We start from the raw sequence: 7793 nt of genomic DNA, 5'->3' as shown, positions 1-7793 counted from the left end.
AAAGGCTTCCATCTATTAAAATGCTCTGCGGTTAAAAGAACATAAGCGTGTGCCTATATAAAAAGAAAGGGGGAGATGCGGGGAGCTGCCCGTGAGAACGGGATCCTTTGTCTGAAGGACACAGCTCTGGGAGCTGCCTCAGTCCTTGAGGGTTTGCTTGCAAACATAGCTCTCTGTCCCGCCACCCCAGAGATTAGGCGCTTATTTACTGCAGACACCTGGAGTTCTGTGCAAACTTCTCATGCACAGAGAAATGTTATCTGGTGTAAGAAATAATAACAGGGTGCCATTCCCATGCTCTCAAGATTTCTTGTGACTGTTTGTAAGATGTATAGGTCAACCAAGAAAAAATGTCAACTGTCTTGTCTTTCTCACGCTCTCCCATATAAATATAAGATGCTGAATAAAGTCGGTGTCAGACCGCTCCCCTTTGTGGAGACGTGTCTGAACCTCTCGACCCCATCTTTGTTGTAGTCTCTTGCTGTAGTTTCCTTTCTCAGCCCCGCCGTGCATGTTCTCGGGACCTGATCGACTTTGCTGGCTGGCACCGGCATTTTCTAAAACCAGCTTGAACATCTGGAAGTTCACGGTTCATGTATTGGTGAAGTCTGGCTTGGAGAATTTTGAGCATTACTTGACTAGCGTGTGAGATGAGTGCAATTGTTCATAGTATCACATTATTTTTGGTACTATGACATTTAGAAAAGAACTTTATCTATAGTTGATCTCATCACAATAGATTTAGTATTTGTTATTAGTTTCACTTTCACACTGTTGAAGAGATGGCGGCATACTTAAGTTTCTGAGATGTTTTGACTCCTAAAAGGTCAGACCTAGCATTCAGATTCGGGCTTTTAGACACCAGGGAATCTATGATCTTTAATTGAAGAGCTGTGTCATGGTAAAAACTGCATCTTGCCAAGACAGGACGGTGTGAATTCAAAGACATTAATGACAGGTTTTGAGGATATGTAACACTGAAATGTTCAAATAGTAGGTAAATATGTTCAAAGAAAAGACAAAAAAAAAAACTTTAGAGAACGGTGTATTAAGTCAACCCTGTATCTCTGTGATTCACCAAAATATATACTGTATTTCCTTTCCATGGTTATGTTTAAATGGCATACACACACACACACACATGCACACACATAGACTTCTTCACAGGTGGCCCTACTGGTAAAGAATATGCCTGCCAATTCAGGAGATGGAGGAAATACAGATTCGATTACTTGGTCAGGAAGATCCACTGGAATAGGAAATGACAACCCACTCTAGTACTCTTGCCAGGACAGTTCCATGCACAGAGCAGCCTGGTTGGCTACTTTCTATTGGGTCACAAAGAGTTAGACAGAACTGAGTGCCTGAGCGTGTGCACACACACACACACACAAACACATTAATATATATTAAAATTTTATGCAAATTACAATCTCAAAACCATTTTCTGTGAAATTGAAACTGCAAAATTATCATTACGCTTATCTGAAATTATATATCCATATCTGTATATCTATATCTGTCTAGCTATCTATATCATAGTTATCTGTTGTATATGTTAATCTTCATTTATAAATTGACCTCTCAAGGTTAGTGTAGTTGAGACTAGAACTCAAGTCTTTAGCAAGAGAGATGATATGCAAATGCTTATGATTTTATTATTACTCTTTTGTGTGTTCAATATTTTAGAAGACTTCACATTTTGTAATACTGTCCTTATTTAATTGACAAATAAGCTACAGGAAGACCACACACAGTTCAAGTCCATCCTTTGATTACAAGGCATGTGTTCTTTTCCAAGCTAGGCTGTATTGCCTAGTGTGTCATCATATTATAAACTATACCTTATCCAGTGGTGACCAACTAACCTGAGATCTGCCCAGTATAGCTGCATAGGATCCTTGCTACTGGAAAATGATCTATGATGCTTCAATTATTTTATGTATATTAATTTAGAATATATGATACACCTGGGATTCTATTCTTGAGTTATACCTTTTTTAGATACTTTGAAAAAATATAACAAGGTCTCATAGGCTTTAAAAAATGGAGTTCACTTAAAAATTAGTCTTCAGAGATCAGACCAGATGCCAGGCCACGTTAAATCAGTGACTCAGGTAAACTTAGGATTTGGTATTATTCTCCTCAATAAAGACAATTTGAAAAAACAATAAAGACAATTTGTTAAATGTATAAATATGGAGTAGTTTTATTAATTCATTCATTAATTTAAAATTATTTTTATTGAAGTATACTTGATTTATGGAACAGTTTTATAAAGCTTCCCTTGTGGCTCAGCTGGTAAAGAATCTGCCCACAATGCAGGAGACCTAGGTTCAATCCCTGGGTTGGGAACATCCCCTGGAGAAGGGAAGGCTATCCACTCCAGAATTCTGGCCTGGAGAATTCCATGGACTGTATAGTCCATGGGGCCTCAAAGAGTTGGACACGACTGAGTGACCCTCACTTTCACTTTTCACTAATCAATGGAAAGTTTAAAGATAAAACTGATCTTTGTGAGAGTATTAAATAACTATGAGAAATCCCTCTACATTATGTTTTGAGGCTTCCCTGTAGCTCAGATAATAAAGCGTCTGCTTGTAGTGTGGGAGACCTGGGTTCAATCCCTGGGTTGGGAAGATCCCCTGGAGAAGGAAATGACTACTCACTCCAGTACTCTTATCTGAAAAATTCCATGGACTGAGGAGCCTGATATGCTACAGTCCTTGAGGTCACAAAGAGTTGGACATGAGTGAGTGACTTCACTTTCACTTCACTTGATAATGTTATATTTTTCTGAGATACTAGCAAATCAGGGAAAGAAGTGCATTGTGCATCTTTGCTGTTCATATGGGATATGGTTAATGGAACTGGAGAATCCTGACCCAGGGATTTTGAAGTGGTGGAAAGGTGAAACCTTTGTCCTATATCTAGTTACATATCCAGATAATGGTTTGTTATGCAATTATTCATTTGAGAAATTTTAAAAAAGTGGTATAAATTCTTATGGAACAAAGAATTATTTTTTAATATAATTTCATTTGAAAATGAGAGAATTGGCAAAAATTCTAATGGACACTTTTATATCTGAAATCTCATTCTAATTGAAAATCTTTAGAAAATTTTATTACACAATGAACAGACATGTAGAAATCCAGTATTAAGAATAGGCATTTTGGTAGCTTAAGAGAAAAAAATCAGACTGTGAGGAAAATTCCATTTTTATTCATTCAAGTTACTTTCTTAATTTCATGAACATAAAAGCCTGGTTTCTATTCATGATAACTTTTTTCAGGGCATCTTTCACCTACTTATTCCTAAGGCTGTAGATTAAAGGGTTCAACATGGGAAAGATCACTGTATACAAGACAGAGGCCAAATTATCTGTGTCAATGGAATGATTAGAACTTGATTGTAAGTATATAAAGATGAGGGTCCCATAGAATATGGTGACTGCCAGCATGTGGGAACCACAGGTGGAAAAAGCCTTGCATCTGCCTTCAGTGGAGTGCATCTTCAGGATGGCAGAAATAATGTACATGTAGGAGACAAAGACAACCAGAAGAGAAAAAATGAACATGAGGCCAGCACAGGCAAAAATCCATAGCTACTTGGAGTGAGTGTCTGAGCAAGTGAGCCTGAGAAGAGGCATGTCATCACAATAGAAAGAAATGATTGATGATATTGGAATGGCAGTAGGAGAGGCAAAAGGTGAGGATGGTATGAAATAGAGCAACCAGGAATCTGTAGTTATAGGGGCCAGCTACAAGCTGAATGCAGATGCCTGGGGACATTACAACCATATAAAGGAGAGGGTTACAAATGGCCACATACCAGTCGTAGGCCATGGAAGCCAGTAGCAAACACTTGGCAGTCATGAAGGCCAGTCATGGGCCATGTGAAGCCCAGCTGGCACCACATCCATTGAAAGAGATAACATTTTGTTTGTACAAAAAATTCCCCAGCATTTTGGGTGTAATGACAGAAGAATAACAGAAATCAACAAAAGCCAAGTTATTAAGAAAGAAGTACATTGGTGTGTTGAGCCTTGAATCTGTTCTGATGACTAAGATCAGACCTAGGTTGCCTGCTATTGTGAAGAAGTAGATGGATAAGAACAGGACAAAGAGGGGCATCTTCAACTCCTGAGGATCTGTGAGGCCCACAGGAACAAATTCTGTTACCTGGATGCAATTTATCTGGATTATGTGTCTTTAGTATGTCTGGATGAAGAGACGATAATGAAATCCAACTTAATTAAATTCAAGTCTTATTATCCTTTAAAGCAATTGGTATTATCAACATGGAAATGATAACAGTAAAAGTGCTACCATCTTTGAGTCTGGCAATGGGATAAAGAGTAAATTGAGATATTTTATAGTCCAGGCATATTTCTCTCCCCCAAATCAAATGCATTTTATGAAATTAACAGCTGTAGATAGGATTCAGCCCACATTGAATCTGTGCTCAAAGCTAATATGTTATTTGGAGAAGGCAATGGCAACCCACTCTAGTACTCTTGCCTGAAAAATCCCATGGAAGGAGGAGCCTGGTAGGCTTCACTCCATGGAGTCGCGAAGAGTCAGACACGACTGAGCGACTTCACTTTCACTTTTCACTTTCACGCATTGGAGGAGGAAATGGCAACCCACTCCAGTGTTCTTGCCTGGAGAATCCCAGGGACAGCAGAACCTGGTGGGCTGCTGTCTATGGGATCTCACAGAGTCGAACACGACTGAAATGACTTAGCAGCAGCATTATGTTATTTAAAATTTAACGTTATTTTTTCAAAACATTAAAGCCATTGCTTTTATTAAAAATATTCTAACATTAATAATATAAAAGAAAATGAACCCCCTGCAGTGACATCATTCTGACAGACTTGCATATATAATACAAACTCCACATTCTGCAGTGCTGACAGAGCAATGAACAGCATGCTCTAGCCATCTATTCTATAATCACTACTTATTGCAGAGAGGCCACCGTGGATTGCTCCATAATCTTTACAAATCTGTTAATGATGCAAATGCTGAAAATGGGCAACTTTATGAGACTATAACCCACATCATGGGTTGTTATTTTTTTAAATATAATATAATATAATTTTTTTTTTTTGGCTGCTCTGGACTTCCTCAGTGCACTCAGGCATTCTCAGCTTTCAGTGACCAGGGCTACTCCTCTGTGTGGCACCCAGGCTTCTCATTTTGCTGGCTTTCCTTGTTGCAGAGCACAGGCTCAGTAGTTGTGTCACATGGGCTTAGTTGTCCCACAGCATGTGGGCTCTTCCTGGACCAGGTATCAAACAGGTCCAGGAATGTCCCCTGCATTGGCAGGTGAATTCTTAACCACTTAAATATGAGAGAAGTCCTACTTTGCTTCTTATATGCCCATTTTATATGCAGGGAAGAGACACTGAGAGACAAAGCAACTGAAGTACGCTCAGACAGCCTGTCTGTAGCACAGGGGGTTTCAAACTTGTGTTTTTTTGATGCAGGAGCTCACCCACTATTACATAACTAACAAAGACCTACCTTATAATGCAGGGTAGTCTACGCAATACTCCAAAATGGCCTATATAGAAAAGAATCTACAAAAGATTGAATATATGTATATGTATAACAGCGGAAATTACAATATTGTAAATCAATAAAAATTATACTCCAATAAAAATTAAAGAGTAAATGCAAAATTTCTATTTGATTTCACTTATTCTATCTATAAGAAAAAAAGTACAATGGAGTCTCAGTAATGAACAGTTGATTTTCTAATAAGAGACAACTGTTGAAAAGTGCCATTTCATTGAGATTTATGCCAAGCACAGCACAGCAGGAAGAACCCTGAATGAAACTGGGAGATCTTTATCTGAATGCTCTGTCACCCTCAAAATACATTAATTTTAGCACATCAAAAATTCAATTTGTTACTCATTTTCCTAATTTAAAGTGGTGCCTATTTTATCAAAATCAAAAATATTTTTTAAGTGTGCGTGTGTGGGTGTTTCTACAACTTTCTATGGGAAGAGGATAATTTTTGATGGTATTGATCATTACATGAAGTGAGTCAGCAGAGTGTTTAAAAGCCTAGTTAGTGGTCCCACAAATAGATAAATTCCACTTTGAAATAGTTAAGCAAGTATTTGATTGGAAGTTTTGTTTACTATTTCCAAGACATCAGCTAAGACTTCACTGTTTAGCAGTTAGAAAGTGCTTCAGTATGCCATTGTATTTTATCTTAAAGGTAGAGCATGCATATATTTGACAATATATTTGAAATTATATTATATATTATCTTTTATGATCTATCCCATGATAGTTTATATCCATATTCCAGTCACATCTCTTATGTTGCAGTCAACACACAGAATAATTATTTTTCAACCCTCAATTACAGTATGACTTTCCATTTTCCCCTACTTCTTATGTGTTTTATCCTATGCTTATCTCTACCAGGTGAATGATAATTAAACAGTTGGAAGAAAAGCTTCTATTTATTCTTCAAAGCCTATCAAAACTCAACCTTTCCTAAAAAGAGACTTCTTTAAATTCCAGTTCCTCTGTTACTTACCCGTTTTCATTTTTGTGTTCTGGAAACGTTTTATACATCATTTATTTACATATCATTTATGATTTCCATCTGTTTCCATATTTCTTCTTTTGATAGATTGTCAACTCCAGGGGTGGGAGCCATGAATTTTTAATTCATTTCTTAATATAGCCCCTTCTACATTCTTGGTGATAATGAATTAAATATTAATTTTTGTCATACTATTTCAATTTATGCCCCAATTCATAATTCATACTTTTATTTGTATCAAATATATTAAGGGTCACAATGATGATTTAATTTTAATGTGCTCATCTCTCATTCTGGGTAAAATGACTAGATTTGCTAAAATGGAAAAGAGACTTTTGACATAGTTTATAATCTAATCAGTTAAGTGCCTAACTTGTCTAAATGTTTGAATAGATTCTATCTCAGAGATTTCAAGTTTTTTTCACTCCTACCTACTAAAAATGCATTTTATATAATACCACATGTCTACATAACTGAAATAAGATTAGAGGGAATATTATTTTCCCTTGTTTTGAAAATGTCATCCAAAATATTTTATTCTAAAATATATTCTATTCCAATTCATTTTAAAACTGTTCATCTGTATCCCAATTTTTAAATATACTCTTTTAAACTATACCTGGGCAGATTGTGTTCCTATTTCTTCTCCAAATAAGTCTAGGCAGCAGCAAACTGAAAGGTTTCGTCACTGACATATCCTAAGGGATCTTTCATACTTAGAGCATGATGCAAGTAAAATAATCAGAAAGCTTAGAGCCCACACCCCAAAGGGATCCCAAGGCAGGCTGGAGATCAATTAGCATTATTATTCATTTTGAAGAACTTCAGGTCTACAATTTTGCCTATGATATTATTGCCCTAAGATTTTCTAGTTTTTAAATTGCTCTTAATTATTTGTTGTTTTAATTGTTATGTGGTTGTTTTTGTTCAACAAAAGGATTTAAATCTATCCTTGGAAGAAAGATAAAAAAATTACCTTGTGAACTTTATAACTACATCTCTTTCAAAGAAATAAATATATAGCTCCCCCAATAATCTATTTCTGAACATCATTGCCCTATTCTTTGAAATGTTCATGAAGAGTTCATTTCCTCTTTAGGTTGTCTCTGTCCATCATTACTTGATTTCTTTGGTGACCTAGTCTAAAGAGCACTCTCCCAGAGAGCTTTCTTAGTTCTTCTGTGTCTACAACAATGTTGTACAGATAAAAGATGGCT

At 36.6% G+C, this 7793-nt stretch overlaps 1 pseudogene; it reads right to left on the bottom strand.

Moving 5' to 3' along the window:
• Positions 1-3235: 3235 nt before the first annotated feature.
• LOC147343924 (olfactory receptor 8U9-like) lies at positions 3236-4202 on the bottom strand (annotated as a pseudogene).
• Positions 4203-7793: the final 3591 nt, after the last annotated feature.

This window comes from Bos grunniens, chromosome 26, assembly GCF_055505025.1.
Source record: "Bos grunniens cultivar Pamir isolate PY7600 chromosome 26, Bosgru_T2T1.0, whole genome shotgun sequence".
Taxonomy (NCBI): Eukaryota; Metazoa; Chordata; class Mammalia; order Artiodactyla; family Bovidae; genus Bos; species Bos grunniens.
This window is presented reverse-complemented; position numbering and strand designations above follow the sequence as displayed.